At 44.2% G+C, this 17,634-nt stretch overlaps 1 protein-coding gene and 1 long non-coding RNA gene across 3 annotated transcripts in view; one reads left to right on the top strand and one right to left on the bottom strand.

Annotated features, from left to right (window-relative positions):
• Positions 1-17,634, top strand: part of GTPBP4 (GTP binding protein 4) — a 62,607-nt gene that overhangs the window by 5,270 nt on the left and 39,703 nt on the right. The gene's annotated exons all lie outside the window — the stretch shown is intronic.
• Positions 12,090-14,217, bottom strand: LOC141576049 (uncharacterized). Of its 2 annotated transcripts, XR_012504277.1 has the most exons (3): positions 14,089-14,217; positions 12,416-13,960; positions 12,090-12,307 (listed from the first exon to the last, which is right to left on the bottom strand). It is a non-coding gene; the product is annotated as an uncharacterized LOC141576049 (long non-coding RNA). The 2 variants fall into 2 exon arrangements; XR_012504276.1 differs by having other exon boundaries at positions 12,090-13,960.

The raw sequence follows: 17,634 nt of genomic DNA, 5'->3' as shown, positions 1-17,634 counted from the left end.
GTCTTCCAGGGTTTGCATAACTTAACTCAGACACTTTGACCTCCTTCAGGAAGCCTTCTGTGACTACCTTCCCACATCCCGTCCCTGGCTGGATCACGGCCCATCCGGGGTGCACCTGGCTCTTACTCTGTTGTGCAGGAGCGCCAGTTTATGTGTCGTTTATCTGCTGCTCGTTATGAACTTCACAGTCCAGGACTCAGTTATCCTCATCATTTTCCACAATGGCTGGTCAGTAGTAGACGTCTGCTGAACTGAAAGCATCCCAACTTCGCTAGCTCGCCCGCCAACCTTTGATAGGTTTCTATCAATTCTTAGTGAGCTGCTTTTATTTTCAATACCGTTCACTATAGTGAATCCAATAGACTTGGAATTCTTATCATTTGTAGCTTTTTTCCCTAGATTCCAGTGATAGCTATTTTTATTTCCTTGTTTCTTTGTTTTAACATTATAATGTTAGATACTATATACTAAAGTTGAGTGAATGATAATTTTCCATATGTCAGCATTTTTACAATCATACTTTTGTCTGGGTATATTTTAGTCACTTTGATTAGACATAGGAAATATTGCTTCCTTGATCTAGTTAATGAAACACTTAAGTCTCATCAGAAACACATCCATCACCACATTTGTAGTTACCACTGTAGAAAGTGAATCTAAAGCAGTTTATGTCCATACTTTTTACCTTCAGTTTCAAAGGATAACATTTTCTGACCTTATCCCCCAACTCTAGGGGTGTTACCCTGTTTGAATGTACAATCTTCACAATTTGTTTTGTGAACAAATACATAACACAGGCACATGGAGACAAATATGCATTTCAAATTTTTCATTAGGTCAGATACTTGAATTTATCTTTTTCTTTGGTCATATCTCCTCACATTTAGGTTTAGAGTATTTCTCTGATGCTCAAGCTCCATCAAAGTCCCAGAGTTAGTGAAATATCTATCATCTTATGGGTGGGAAAAGTGAGCTAATGTGTGGTTTTCATGCTTTTTTAAAAAACTGAGATGTATAGTAAGAAGTACATTTTGTTACAGCCCACTACACACACACACACACACACACACACACACACACACACGAAGCACAAGTTTCATGAAATATTGTTGATGGTGGCACAACTTTGTGAGTGTTCTCAATGCTAGATTGTATGCTTAAAAGTAGTTAAAATGGTGAATTTTGTGTATATTTTACTACAGTTTTTAAAAGTTTCATGAAGTAAAATTTACCTTTACTTTGTGCAATTTTCTCTGGTCCCGTCTGTTTTGTTTTTGTTAATTCTAGTTGCAACCCTTTGAATTGATTTATGACTCACCATGGTCACAACCTGCCCCCGGTGAAACGCTGACCTGAGGGTGAGGAAGCTGAATTTATTCACTAGATTTTCACATAGCTCACTGGGCTCTTTGGTTTTCCAAAGCGTTTGAAACAGTATAATTAAAAAGAATGAGTAAAAGGAAGCTAATCATTCCCCATATATGTGTATATAATTCACTATTTTTGAAGGCCAAGTTTGGAACCATATTTAGAAAATCTGACTTAATTGTGTAACTGTAAATTGTATCTAAATTTGCAAATCTTTCCTTCCTTAATTTGGGAGTATGTGATTCTGTCAACTACTATTTTTGTCTTTAGTGCTAGAGGTTACAAATGCAAATGCCTTTAGGGACCAGACCATTAGCAGAAATGTGTGAACTGCCTGGAATGATAAGGGGGAACTTGCCCAGCCTGGAGGCACCCACTTTCTGCTAAAAACAAACACTCAAAGTGTTGTATCCACAGAGAGTTTATGTGACCCACTGGCTGAGTTTGAGAACCCAGTTACAGACAGTTGTTTAAGAGGTGTGACCATAAAGGCCACAAAGGGAAGAGAAATAGTAGGATCAAGGAGTGACAGGAGAGATTTTTAAGATGGGAAGGACCTGAATGTACGGAATGGAAGCATGGAGAACGTGACAGCAGTGGGTGAAAATGCTGCGATCCTGCTTTTGAATCTGTAATACGAGTATTGACGAAGACTTTATTTGTAGTTTCTATCAATATGATAGGATTTTATCCAGCAACCCAAAGTGCTTTTCTATTACGATATTAGTAATTGTGACTACCGCTTCTTTACCACTTTGAATTTGTAAGATGTTTTGCATATACAGAATCTCATATCCCTAAAATGACCCCTGAATGTGAATAATCACCATTTCCATTTTATAGATAAAGACAGTGAACTCTGAGATATAAAACAATCTGCTCAAGATTCCCTTGCTAGTGTGGAAAGCCGGACTAGAACTCCAGATTCTGTGCATTTTCCATCCTCCCATAATGTGTTCCGTGTTCTCTGTCAGCAGAATGGAAGTCCCATTGTGGAAATACTGCATTTCACTCAGTGGAAATTTTTTTGCTATACCTTGCTTAACATGGCAAAGTGGAAGACAGATAACTTTCTATATAAAGAACTAACCAGACTTAATATATTGCTCTCTGATGAAATTCAGTCGGACTGTGACATCTTTGCTCAAAGAAGAATAGCTTCGTTTCTCCTGGAAGACATTAACGTGTCTGCAGGCCCAGTTCCGGTTATGTAACCTTTGCTGAATGAAGATACGAGTTATTTTAGATCTATTTGAGATTAGAATTCTTTCAGTCTTGAGATCTTGATCCTATCGCCATATCCTGGTGTGTTTGCAGGTGAACATGGCTCTTCTTGGTATGCTTCCCTGACCCCCCCAAAAGCAGAACTCTTCAGTGAACACCTATGAAGTTCCTATTTTGATCTTAAGCCTGATGTTATTTGTTGAGGGGTATACAACAAAATGCTTAGTTTTTATAAATATACAAAGGAAATACTACATACGATAGGGCTGCATTCTCAAAGGTATTACAGTGTTTGGGGAGAGATGAGACATTTATGAACAAGACAATATATAACAAAATTCTAGATAATCAGAAGGCAAAATGTGTTGTGCTGAAACTAGGTGCTGTGAGTACCAGGGTAGGGAAAAGAACTTAGCTAGTAGTTTGGGGACTAAAAGGATTGACAAGAGTTCCCTCAGCCAAAAGCAAGGAGGAAAGTATCTGAAACAGGAAGTGAGAAAAGCAGACAGGATGGGTCAGGGAGTGCACGGCGGGGAGGAGTGAGCAGCAACACGAGACAGGCAGGTCAGCTGGTCCCAGGCTGTGACTCAGCACCAGACTGAGGAGTTCTGACTGGATCCTAAAGGCAGTTGGAAGTCTTTGGAAAAACTAAGTTTCAGAGTTTCACTTAGAAATTGCTGAGTTTAGGTGATAATTAAAAGTCCATCTAAATACTGCAGAGAAAGTATTAAATGTTTGGTGGAAAATTGGGCCTTAAGATCCTGACAAAATAATTGGCCTAATTAATAGGTGGAGAGGCTCGTGTTGGCAGAGAAGTGGAAGCTGTCCCTCTGAGGCTGAGGGAGCTCAGACCTGAACTTCAGATCAGGTTGTTTGCTGAAAAATGAGGTTGCCAGCAAGCTGGAGAAGTGAGGGGGGTGGGGGGGCCTGTAAGAGTGGTTGTGAGGAATGTGCTTGGAGGAAGTTGAGTGTCAGAGATGCCCCCTTTGTTACTAAGTCAGTTGTACGGATTATGGGGACGTGGCCTGCTCTTCTCTCCTGGCTCAGGTTGTCACGTTCCTCTTTGTGGAGGTCCTTCTCCTCCCCTGTCTGAGAATCGATGAGCAGGGAGATTCCCAGTTCCCTGTAACCGTGCTAGTCCTTTCAAGCATCTACAGTTACGGTTGGTGTTGTGGTAATCCAGTAGTCCGTGGTATGCTCAAAGACCAAAACAGCAGTGCCTTTGTGTGTTATATCATTTCATAGTGTATTTTTTTTTGAAATCTTGAATGTATGTCTTGAACTATACCTAGGGAGTTTATACACAGATTAAAATCTTGATGTAAAAATCATGCTGATGTTTAGAAGACATTCTGACCCTATCCCTCCACTGTTTGACGTTCTCCAAGGTATCTACTTTTGCTTTAACTTAGAGTTCTTACGTTAACTAGTGTATTTGAGCACATTGTTGTATATTTGTTAGTCATTTCTAATTTTCCCTTGGTCAGTTTAGACTCAGATTTATTATGAGAAGTCTCTGATGGAAACAGCTTAGAAATGGAGGAGGAGGGATAAAATAATTATGTTAAGGAACACAGGAGGGTATGGTTGGAGAAATAGGGAGGTAAAGGTAGAGATGGGGAGGAAGCTTCCCAGATCAAACTCCTAGACCTCCTGGAAGCCAAACCCCCTCATTTCCTCCAGGACCAGATTCTATGCTCTCCCTACTCCCTCTTCTTCTTTCTGGGCCAGATCCATTTCCCCCTCACCCCATTCCTTCCAAATAATTTATTTTAACAGGACATCCTGTTTGTACACACTTAAGCCAGAAGATCGAAAGAGCCTTTGTCCTGGAAGTTAGTTCTCTTCCAGATGGAACAGACTCTGCAAAGCATGGGTCTTGGAATGAATGGGTTTGGATTTGCATCTCAGCTTCCATGCTGGCCTCTGCCCCATAACCCCTGATTCTGTAACAGTTCAATGGAAAGGTGCCTGTCATTCAATCGGTTTGGGGGAAAAAATGAACTTCCCTTCCTGCCAACACTGGTGCTTTTCCTTTGATTCTTGGCCCCTCCTGTGTGATGTTGACCCTGCCCTGCCCTTGGGCTGCCTGCCACTCAGTTTGCCCTGCTGGCCACAGCTGCACATGTTCTGACTTTAAGTCCCTGTGTCTGATCTTGAAGTGCTTTGTTCTGTTCCAGATTCTGTTTCTGGTGCTCTTCTTTGATTTCTAACTACAATTAGCCCATAAACAATTGATAAAAGTTAGTATCTGAAGGTTGATTTTCTGATGCTTTAAGCTTCAGTGGGTATATAATAGTTCAAGTTGTATGCATAATCAGTGGGTAGTAATTGTTGATTAAATGTGACAAAACTTGAAATTCAGTAAATACTGTTGATTCTTATGTTTATGCATTATTAAATGTTTCTAGTTTTTCGTGTATTATAAAAATAAAAGTAAGTATATATTAACTATGGTTATAAGCCACAATTTATATGTTTATATTCTTGAATGTGAAAACATTTTAGCATTACTATCTGTTATGGATTGAGTATGTTCACCCAAAATTCATGTGTTGAAGCCCTAACCCCCAGTGTGGCTGTATTTGGAGGTGAGATGTTTAAGGAAATGATTAAGGTTCAAAGTGGCCATGAAGGTGAGGCCCTGATCCAGTAGGATTGGTGTCCTTGTGAAGAGGGACACCAGGGAGCTCTGGGGTAGCCTCTTTCCTAGGTATGACTGAGGAAAGGCCATATGAGGACATGGCGGCCAGGAAGTGGCCCTCACCAGAAACAGAATTGGCTAGAACCTTAGTCTTGGACTTCTGGCCTCCAGAACTGTGAGAAAATAAATTTCTACTGTTGAGGCCACTCAGACCATGGTATTTATGGACAGGAAAAACTCAATTATGAAAGAATTGATCCCTGGGGAAAAGTCTCTCTAAATATGACTTGCTTCCTGGGACTTTTCCAGATGTATCTGTCTCAGTTAACACCACATATAGAATACTGAAAATCAACTACTAAAAATAAACTTCTAATTTCCACATTATATATGAAAATTTCTGAAAAGATATTTACATCCCTTACCCTCCTCATGGATTGTGTGTTTTATATCAGCTCTTAGATTACATAGCTGGTTTTTAGATGAAAATATAAATATTTATAATGATTTTTAAGTTGTCAAATGAGGGAATAATTGTTATTTTTTATAAATAAATACACATTTGTCCAAAAGGGTATAAGAAGGTGAGCAGATTACTTTTCTGATAACTTTTAGGGCAGTTACCATGGTAGTTCCACCAGTTACTGAAAGAATCTTAGAAGGTTAAGGAAATAAACATTTCCTTTAAGGTCTGTCCTCTAATTCAGCGTGTTAGCATGATGGAAGGTGGTGTGAGTGCAGGGAGTCCAGGACTGTGGACCTCATTTCTAAATAACATCTGACAAGTTACTTTAGCTCTTTGGTCCTCATTTCCTCCATTTGTTGAAGCAAAGGATTGAACTAGAAACTATACTATGACTAAACAGAGCAGCTACATTAGAAAAACTCAAAAAATATTCTTCTTAAAAAAAAACTAGGGGTAAGGACTTCAGTCAAAGCTAACTGGAAATTAAAACTGGTATTATTTTGACTCTGAAATACTTTTATCTGCTGAGCTCCAGAAATAAACCTGCTTCAGGGTGAAAAGGAAGTAGAAGCCAACATTTCATCATCAAAACCAGTATATCTTGCCAATTTGCCAACAAGCAAACAAAAACCCGTTTTGTGCTGCTTCTTTCAGCCATGGAAAAAATATGACTCAGTTCTCTCTGGCAGTACAAGTGGCAGAGGTGCTGTGGTCCTCTGGGCAGCAGATGGCCAGTGAGAGACCCACACACACCAACTCAGAGGCTGTCAGCCCACCGCCGTAGTTAGTGGTGGTGCACCCTGTCTTACGAGGACCGAGGAAAGGAAGTCCGTAATCTGTTAGAACCCAGGAGGAAATAGTCTGCGGCCCTGGAAGGGGAGGCTGAGAAGTCTTAGATTTTCTTGACTGACTGATGAATCGTGGTTTCTTCTTTAAATGTTAAAAGCTCCCAAATCATGAAGTTAATTATACAGTTTTTAAAAATTAACAAATCAAACAAAAGCGGCTTAAAACTTGACATGGCGGAATGGCTGGCAGCGTGACAGTGGATGGAAGAAGGTCAGGAAGACGTCTGGAGGGCAGGGTCTATAACACTACATTTCCTGTTTCACAGGCAGTTCTCCACTCTGGCCATACTGTGTGCAGCAATACGGTGAGAAGAACCCCTCCAAATACGGAAGACACACTGCCTTACTGTTTCTAAATTAAACTTTTAATTTTGAGGTAACTACAGCTTCCCGTGTGCTTGTGAGAAGGAGTACGGAGAGGCATGTTAGTGGTACTGGTGGCGTCATACACCAGTGGAGTGCAGCGTCCCAGCCAGATCCTGGTGTTGATGCTGTCAAGATACAGAGCACTACACACCCACCAGGGTCCCTCCGGCTCACCTTTTAGAGACACACCCACCTTCTCTTAATCCTGGCAGCCACTGATCTGTCCTCCATTTCTATAATTTTTCACTTCAAGAATGTCCTATAAATGGAATTATACAGTATATAACCCTCTCGCATTGGCTTCTTTCATTCAGTGTAATTCTCTGGAGAGTCATTCAGATTGTTGTATGTATGTATGTATCAGTGGTTCATTCCTTTTTTATCATGGAGCACTATTCCATGATATGGATGGATCACAGTTTAACCATTCACTCATGGAAGACATCTGGGTTGTTTCCAGTTTGGGCTATTACAGGTAAAGCTGCTATGAACGTTTGTGTACAGGTTTTTGTGTGAACATAAATCTTCATTTCTGTTGGGTAAATGCCCAGGAGTACAATTACTGAGTTGTATGGTTAGTTGCATGTTTAGTTTGCTAAGAAACTGACGAACTGTTTTCCAGAGTGTTTGCACCACTTTTCATTACCACCCGCAGGATATGAGTGATCAGGTTTCTCCCCATCCTTACCAGCTCTGGGTGTTGCCAGTGTTTTTATCTTACCCATTCTGGTAGGTAAACAGTGATAACTCATTGTGGTTTTAGCTTAATGGTTAAACTTATTTCCTTAATGATTCATTATATTGAATATCATTACATTGAACATCTTTTCATGTGCTTTTTTGTTATCTGTATATTCTTTTTGGTAAAATATCTTTTTATATCTTTGCCCATTTTCTAATTGGATTGTTTGTTTTTTACTATTGAGTTTTGAATGTTCTTTATATAGTTGAGATACTAGTCCTTTGTTGGATATGTAGTTTGTGAACATTTTCTCCCAGACTGTAGTTTGTCTTTTCATCTTCTTAACATGGTCCTTTGCAAAACCATGCAAAAGATTTATTTTTTAATTTAAAAAATTTGGGAGGGGGTATTAATTAGGTTTTTTTGTTTATTTATTTATTTTAATGGAGATACTGGGGATTGAACCCAGGAACATACTCTACCACTGAGCTGTACCTTCCCCCCCAAAATATTTATCATTTTTGATGAAATCCAATTTATCATTTTTTTCCTTTCATGTATCATGTTGATGGTCTGAAGTCTAAGAAATCTTTGCTTAGCCCTAGATCCCAACGATTTTCTTTTTTTTCCTGAAAGTTGTATAGTTTTGAGTTTTACATTTAAGTCTGTGATCCATCCTGACATAGAATAGACTGATTTGATCACTTTACTCTTTTTCAGAGTGGCTTAGCTCTTTCAGTTGCTTTGTCTTTCCATATAATTCGCTGTATCTACTAAATATCTTGCTGGCATGTTGACAAGAATTGCATTAAATTTGTATAGTTGTATTATATCAATGTGAGGAAACTTGCTATTTTTACTATGTTAAGCCTTAGAATCCATGAACACTCTGTATTTCTCCATTTATTTAGGTCCTCTTTGATTTCTTCCATTGACATTTTGTCGTTTTCAGCTTATGAATCCTGTTCTTGTTTTGTTAGATTTACATATATGTATTTTATTTTCTTGAGTGGCTATAAATTACATTGCATTTTAAATTTGAAGTCTGTTCATTGCTAGTATATGTATACATTATATACATACATACATACATACACACGTACGTACTGTTAACTTTCGCATATTTACTGTGTATCCTGTGAGCCTGCTGAATCAACTTTATTAAGTCCAGGAGTTTTTGGTAGATTCCTTGGGATTTTCTTTGTAGATAATCATGTCAGCTGTAAATAGGGACAGTTTTCTTTCTTTCTTATAGGTATGCCTTTTATTATCTTTTCTTTCCTCATTGCAATGACTGGGACTTCCAGCACCATGTTGAATAAGAATGGTGAGAGCATACGCCTTTGCCTTGTGCCTGATCTTAGGGAAAAACATGATCTTTTACCAGTAAATATATTGTTAGCTGTAGGTCTTTTGTAGATTTGTTTTATTGCTTTGAGGAAGATCCCCTTTATTCCTCTTTTTCTGAGAGTCTGTTTTTATCATAAATGGGTGTTAATTTTGTCAGCTGCCTTTTCTGCACATCAATTGATATGATCATGTGACTTCTTTAACCTATTATTCGTGGTATACAGCAAATGTAAATACAAATGGAACATTCACTGAGAAAGCTCTTAAAGTAAGACCGTTGCTTATTATGAGATTCCTTCCTGGAAGCCAAATAGTTCCAGCAAGATACGTTGATTGGCTGCTGCCACCATTGTTTCCACATTTGGAAAAGCTCAAGAATGCTTTCACTTGGAAAATCACTGGGAAATCTGACAAGTACACAGCCTGCACAATTTGCAGGGTTTTTATAGTTGCATACTCTTTCCAGAAGTCCAGAGTGAAGCCTCCTGTGCCCTCTTTGCCATGAGATTGCTGTCACGTGTTCTTGCTCTTCTGAATACTGAGGGTGATAAACATTCTTACTTCCTATCACTCCTTTCTTAAAAAACAATGAAACCCTAATGTGTGTCTGTTAATCCCCAACCCCTAATTTATCCCTCCCCACCCTTTCCCCTTTGGTAACCGTAGGTGGGGATTAACAGACACACATTACTGTATGTAAAATAGATAAACAACAAAGGCCTATTGTATGCACAGGGAACTATGGTCAGTTTCTTATAATAACATATAATGGAAAAGAATCTGAAAAGAAAATATATATGTATGTATGTATATAACTGAGTCACTTTGCTGTACACCTGAAACTGGCATTGTAAATCAACTATACTTCAATAAAAATTTAAAAATAAATAAATAAATAAAACCCTTTATATTTCTTGACTTGAAAACACCCCTCTTCCTCTACTATTGCCCAATGTCTGGAATAGTCTTCAGTTACACGTTCTCCTATTTCTTTTCTAACCTTCACGTAAAGTACTCGGATTCGGTGCTTCTGGCAGGTCAGCTCGCAGAACATCAGGAACTGCAGGGTTTGGGCTGAGTGACTCTTCCAGAGCACTGCCAACGCTGGAAGCCTGGTCTCAGCCCCACGGCCGGGTCTGCCACTTCAGGAGGCACTTGGGCTCCGCCTGCGGCTCTAATGAGTGTGCATCTGAGAACCACATGCTCCCAACTCTGTGAGTGACACTCTGGTGAGGTCACGTGAGCATCATGCCCACTGCAGTGGTCCCACATGTGGATGGGGTCTCAGACTACTTTCACAATCTGAAGGAAGTAATGGACCCTTCCCCGTGATCTTTTTGTCATCTAGCGTGGCACACACAGACCTAAGGCCTCTCCGAACCCACACCCCGGGAGGGCCTGCGGCTGACTGGACACACGTCGCCCACTCAGCAGCGGCAGAGCTTTGTTCACTGTCCTTGTGCAAGTGGCATATTAACCCAGGAATATTTTCCTTTTCTTCCCGTTTATCTGTCATATTTTGACTTTGACAGGGATTTTACATGCTGGCAGGTGTCGTGTCTGGTGAGAATCCGCTTCCTGTTTCAGAGACAGTGTCTTCTGTGTCCTCGTCTGGAGGATGGGGGGAGGGGGCTCTGTAGGGTCTCTTTCATAAGGACACTGATCCCATTCATGGGGGATCCACCCTCGTGACCCAGTCACCTCCCAAAGCCCCTGATGCCTAGTTAGGTACGGTACCTAATACCATCATCTGGGGGATTAGGAGTCAACATATAAATCTGGGGGGGGACACAGACATTTGGCCCATAGCACTAGCTGAAGGTGTGAGGCAAGAGGCTGGGGCTGTGAGCCGGTCTCTGGTCACTCACGGTCTTAAGCATCTCATGGTGAAGTGTTTGAAGTGTATTCTGCATCCAGTAGGGAATCATTGAGTGTTTTAAATCAAGAGAGTAAAATTATCTGTGTAGGATATAAAACATCATTACTTCATGTTTCTTCCGTGCAGAAAATGGGTTGGAATAGAGCAGAGGTTCTCCATCCACAACCCTGGAGGATATTTGGCCCTGTCAGAGATGTTTTTGGTTATCGCAGCTGGTAGAGGGTGTGTGAGAGGGCGCTGCAGGCATGCAGTAAGGAGGTGGAGTCCAGGAATGCTGCTCAACACCCTCCAGGGCCCAGGGTGGCCCTCCCCATGCCATGCCCCAGCCCAAAGGTCAGCAGTGCTGCTGCAGGAGGCAGTTGTCCGGTGGACTTGGCCGGCCGGCAGCCCCTGAGCCCGCGGACGGACGGCTTGAGAGTACATCCTGAAGGTGGGGAGCAGGACTCACGCGTTGCAAGGGTGGGGAAAGGAGGCAGAAGTAAATCAGGAGCCCCAGGTTTCCAGACAGCCATGTGCACAGTGGCATCGCCTACTCGGTTGGAGAAAAACCAGGAAGCTGAGTGGTGGGGGAGTTGGGATCTCTGTCTGGACATGTTTGGTTCGAGACAAGCTTGAGACGCCTGAGTGTGGAGGTCAGGTCAGCTGTCTGCAGCTCAAAGGGAATGGCAGGACTGAGTGTAAAAGTGCTGGAATCTTCAACACGTGAAGGGCTTTGGAGCCTTCAAAACTGATGGGATTGCTTAAGGAGATGAGAAGGAGAAAACCAAAAATCATGCAGGGTGAAGCCCTGGACTCCTGCTGTAAGTTCATTAATACATTCACTAGATGTTCCTTTTTGAGATCATAATAACCAGAAAAACTCTTCGAACTCTGAAATCCTCAAAGTTCACAAAAATTAATATTGCTACATTACAATATAATCTTTGATTTTAAAAACCATTCTTTATTTTTTAAAGCTGCATTGTGATCCCCTTCACCCAATTTCTAATATCGGAAATACTGACGTTTGTTAGAATAATCAGAAGACATCCACCCCAGTCACCTGTAGGACACGTGGCCCTGGTGGACTGTGGACAAGGCTGAGGGGAGCTGGCAGACTGACGGAAAGTTCCTGAGTCAGTGCAGTCAGTGCCCTGGCCTCCACAGTCACAAAGGGCTTCAGCTGCTGCCACGGGTCCCCATAAGGTATGCATATCGCTGTCAGCGGAAGAGTGGTGCGTGGTGGGCTTAATATTAATTCTGAATAGTCATATAGGTAAACATTCTGTGTGAACACGTAGTTTTATTTGTTCATCTGAAAATTCAAGCTCTGATTACTTCAGACTCTTACGTTATGCCTAAAAAGTACAGGCTTTCAAAGTAGTAAGAGCAAGCAGTTCCGTTGCAGCGTGATGTACCCACTGAAAGACAAACTTGATCATAAAGAAGCACCGGATGGAGCCAGGGACTCTGCCATGCTCTGGAGAAGGGCGGGGAGGCCCTGTGTGGGAAGTGGAAGCATCTTGGCTTAGAGTTCCTCCAGGGACACACACCACACCTGCCTTGGAGACGCCAGGGCCTCTGCTACAGAACGTCTCACTGGACAGACCTTATGAGAAGTCAGCGTCTCCCCCGGGGTGGCCCAGCTGGTCCGGCTCGGGGACAGCCAGGACTCCAGGCTCCTCTGTGCTGATCGACTGTGAGCCCCTGGCTCGGGAGCTGGCCTAGTGGGCGTTGCCGGGTTGCCGCAGAGCTGCCACTGTCGTGAACAGATGTGGAGTGTTACAAGAGACTGTAGTTTCAGATAAAACCACACAGAACCCCTCCCAGTGACACCTCCACCCCTAGCCCAGCACCGCACTGCCTCCCCTGGTGCGCAGCCAGCAATTGTAGAGGTTCAGGTGCTCTTGGCCACACTGTCGAAGTGGGACCTGTTCAGAGGGTAGCTGCAGGGAAAGGAGCACTTCGTGGTGGGGACAGTGTGGCCAGTGTGGGAGGGGGACTTGGCCCAGCAGCCCTGATGCGCCACATGGAGACATACCTGCCGGAAGGGTTGGGGCAAAACACTGAGCCTGAGCCCAGCTCTGCATAAAGGGGACTGAGGAACTCCCTCCCCTGGTCCCCATGTCTCTGAGCTGCAGGGCCCCAGCCATGGGACCCTGAGATAGGGCTGGGGCATCGCTGAAGGCTCCATGCAGTGAGCAGCAGGGCCTTACTGGGGAGGCCTGCTGTGGCTGCTGACCTTGACGGAGAACTCACCAAGTTGCTTGTGCTTTGCAAACCTCAGTTGACTCATCTGTGAAGTGGGGATCATGACATCTGCATCACGGGGCTGCTCAGGGTTACGCAGTCACTCAGTAAATAGTAACTCATTTATTCACCCCAAGGCGACATTATAATTATCTAATTCAGCAGTCATAATTCAGTATCACCATACGTTAGATACTTGGTGTGACTTACGCACACAAAGATATTTGAAAAGATACAGGATTTGCCCTCAGTTGTGCTTGGTGGGTCAGCTGGGAATTGAAATACCATTGGTGACTTTATTCTGAATATCATACATGGATAACTTGATGACTCCGGGAACAGCGTGTCAGGAAACACCACCTTCAGAGTTAGAAAGAAACTCAGTGAGAGGATGCGTTCAGCCCCACTGAAAGCAATTCCATGTGAAGTGACCACACACAATCTTCTGCCTTGGGCCGTGTTTATTCCCGGAGAATAGTGACTTACCCGCTGCTGAAAATATTGCTACTTTGGAGTTTTGTGACAGTACTCTACATTTCCCTTCCTGCAGTGCCATTTCATTTAATTATAGAATAATAGTGAACTGCAGCATTCCAGTCCATTCGCGCTGAGCAGACGCATTTGTATTTTTGTTCTTGGGGCTGCTTGAAGAAAACGTGGTAGAGTTCTTGCAGCTACAGACAAATAGCGCTGCTCTGTAAAGGCCCTGAAGTGAGCTCCCCGGGATCACCTGCCTTCCCTCCGCCCAGCTCTCCAGCCGGTACCGCCCCCTCCCCAGGAAACGAACGTGTCCGGAGAGAACTGTGTGCTGCAGCAGGCTGTGTGGATGGTGAGGTACAGGAAGAGCCTCTTCTTTCTTTGTGTTCACACCTGCCAGCTGTGACTGTTTTTTCTAGAATCCCACCTAAAGAGAGAAAGAGTACAGAATTGAAACATAAATGCTGACCCTTTCATGAGCCAGAAACGCTTACCTCAGAAATACACCGAACTCTAGTTTTGTCTTTGGGTCTTTTCATCTATTTATAGTTTCACCTTTGCCTGTAGTTGACTTGCAGGACCAATGGAGAGTGACCCTCAGAACGAAGGTAAGACTACCCTTTAGACTGGAGTGAGCAGGAATGCAGATTGCAGATGCGACGGAGCCACATGACTGCAGAGGCCGCCACAAATACTGGTGACCCTTGCTCTTCCTGTGTAAACTTGGACAGACCTCCGGGGCCTCCGAGGCTGCTCAGACATGTAAGGACAGAGCTGGAATAATCAGCCCCAGATATAATGGTGCCAAAGTCAGAAATAGGGAAGAACATTAAAAATGTTAAACTAACAGAGCGTTCAGGGACATCCAGGACAGTATTGTCTATGTAAAACAAGAGGAGACTGCCAGGAGGAACACCAGTACAAGAAGGAGATGCAGGGGATTTTTAAATATAATTTGTATTGTGTGTTTATTTTTAAAACTTTTTATTATAAAATTTTGTTTATTTTTGAAACAAAGGTTTTATAGGTTATTTTTGCAACCTTCAAAATTAGTCAACTCTTGGTTTGGAAAACAACAAAAAAACCTTCTGTTATAGACTTTATATTAAACATGAGGAGTGGGAATAATATACAGTTTTTAAAGAAATAAGTTACAAAATTTAAAGGACCAACTGAGTAACAGAACGGAATCGAGTGCATAACCTGCAGGGACAGTGTGTTTGTGGAAATCAAGAGCGTACAGCGAAGAATCTCAGACGGGGAGAGGGTGTCTGCCCGCACTGATGGTGTGCCTGGTACCCATGGCTGGTCCCCCGAGAACACCTGAAGAGGCGGCATCTTCAGGCTTTTCTGGAAAACATACAGGAACCAGACAAGGTGGGGATCTGCTTCAGCTCTCTGGTGTTTGCTGACCCATCTGGAGGAGGGGCTGAGAAGGCGGAGCTGACCTTGACCCACAAACGAGGGGCCCAGGACCGCAAAGGTGGAGCCCTTTGCAGACTTATCTCAGGGCTGAATCTCGAGGCCGCGGCAGCCAGGGGCAGCTCAGCCTGGCAGAGGCTACATCCCAGCTGCGCGGCCTTGGGTGGCGCTGGATCACTGTGGTCTCCGGGACCTCAGCTCCTTTGCTTTGTGAGCACAGGAGAATTGAGAGGTGGCCCTTTAAATCCTAGTTCACCCGGCAGGAGGTCCGGCTTCATGCAGCTCACGTGGGGACGGGGAAGAGAGGGCTTTGTACACCGACTAGCAAAGAAGTACAGCGAGATGATAACTTCAGGTGGTGACAAGTGCTGTGGAAAAGCAAAATGTGGTTGAGAGGCCGTGATTGAGGGGAGCGGGGACTCGTCTGGACTCGTGGGCAGAGGGGCTCTCTGAGCAGGAGTGTGGGGAACGAGGCTGTGCAGGGGAGATCAGGGCCCACACGGGGGTGGGGTCCAGACAGCCTGGAGAGTGAGAAGCGGGGTTGGCCCACGGTGGGGGTTCAGGTGCCGACAAAGGACCCGAGAGGCCGAGAGGCCGAGAGGGAGGCTGCTGACTGGGCCAGAAGCTCAGCTTTTCCAGCCGCAAGAAGACAGGACACGGCGTCCATCAAACGTCGGTCAGACACACTTCCTGGGGCAGGTTTCCTTCCAGGAAGTTGTGAACAGTATCTCTCATCCCAGGTGCCGTGCCGACCTCACGACACGAAGACACAGCGACACAACATGTGGTCTGCGTTCTCTCCCTCTCGGCCCAGGCGGGTCCCGACGATGGGGAGATCACGCTGCCCCTTTGCCCTGCAGTTCACTGCTAGAAGGTGAAGTGGATTCTCCGGGGCTCTGGCTCTGGGAACCCCTACATTCCTGCACAGGCCCCAGGACGGGCGTCAAGGCCTGACAGACAGCCAGGCTGAGCTCCCAGCCAACAGCCAGCCTCTCGTGTGTGCACGCCCCGGGGAGTGGGACTCTAGCAGCGCACACCTGCACGGAGGAGGGCCCGCCCAGACTGCAGATTCCTGAGCTGAACACCCGGCTGTTTTGTTTTAGGCCACTGGGCCTTGCAGTGGGTTGTTAGTACCAGTAACCGCAGCACCTCCTCCCTGCCGCCTGCAAGGATGCCGTCAAATAACACAATGGGAAGCAAATGATTCCCAGAGGCGCCAGGAGACGTGGGAGGCCCCGACTCATCGGTAGCCGGACCCAGTCTGTTTGTGCGTTATGACCGAGCTGGTGGGACGGCTGGTCCCTGAAATGGCCTCTTCCTCTCCCTGGTGAAAGCAGCCATGAGCCTCTGTCCTTGTGACTCATGATGCCACAGCTCTGGTAGCTCTGAAAGGCTGGGCAGTGTTGTTTGATTCCACATTTCATAGATCAGAAACAAACACCGGGGCTTGCTTCTCACTGTGCAGACCGAGGCAGAAGGGACAGTTTCACACCAGCTACAGAAGCGGTGTCAGATTTGTGATGGTGGCAGGATAATCGAGATGCTCGTATTTTAAATTAACCCTTTTACTTACTGTAACAAGAAGGAATTGGGGCGGGGTCACGAGGAGATATGGGTGGGCAGCCAGGCAGGTGAGTGCAGGAGGGCTGCAGAGTTTAGGGTGTCGGTAAATTTGAATTTCAGGTGCCCTTTAGTATGAATATTGCATGTCCACTGCAATATTTTTCACCTCTGGTTTTTGCTGCATTTGGCAGCTCTCCACAAAGGACTAACTGCCCAGTTCAAAATGGGAGTGAAGCGCAAAGAGTAATTCAGCCTGTTAAAGAAACTGCTCCCAGAGTCTTGTGTTGGGGACATAAGCAGGCCCATTAATGATGGTCATGGCTGTCATAGTTCTGTCACAGTAAATGGAGTATTTACCACGTGCCAGAAATTTAGAGGCTGGCAGACAACCGCTAATCCAGAAGCCCAGCTCTCATCTGCGCGTCAGAATCTGAAGAAGAATGTTCCACTCGGGTCCAGCAACGACTGCTGAGCTCACCCTGCCCCGTCCTGGTTCCTCCACCTTTTTTTTCAAATAAAAATTACATACATTTAAGGTGTGCTATGTCATAGATTGATACGTGTACACGTTGTGAAATGGTCACTGCAGTCATGCTGAAGAGCCGCACCATCACTCACAGGACCACCTTCTCTCCTTATCGTAGTGAGGACACCGCATCTACACTCTTAGCGGATTTCAGGTGTACAAGACAGTCTCATTACCCAGAGTCACACCGCAGTACTTCAGATCAGCAGGACTTACTCATCTTAAAACTACAACTCTGTGCCCTTTGACCAGGTCTCCCTGTTTCCCCCAACTCCTGGCCCCTGATCACCGCCAGTCTACCCTCTGATATCTTAAGTTCGACTTCTTTAGACCCTATACGTGAGTGGGATCATTTCGTGTTTGTCCTTTTGTCTGGCTTAGTTCACTTAGCATAAGCCCTCCAGGTTCGTCCATATTGTTGCAAACGGCAGGAATTCCTTCTTTTTGAAGGCTGAATAATAGTCCATTGTATGTGCATACTACATTTTCTTTATCCATTCATCTGGCAGTGAACATTTAGGTTATTTCCATGTCCTGGCTATTTGTGAATAACACTGCAATGAACATGGGAGTGCAAATATTTCTTTGTG

This window comes from Camelus bactrianus, chromosome 35 (genome assembly GCF_048773025.1).
Source record: "Camelus bactrianus isolate YW-2024 breed Bactrian camel chromosome 35, ASM4877302v1, whole genome shotgun sequence".
Taxonomy (NCBI): Eukaryota; Metazoa; Chordata; class Mammalia; order Artiodactyla; family Camelidae; genus Camelus; species Camelus bactrianus.
The sequence above is the reverse complement of the archived record's forward strand: the minus strand, read 5'-3'. Positions and strand labels throughout refer to the sequence as shown.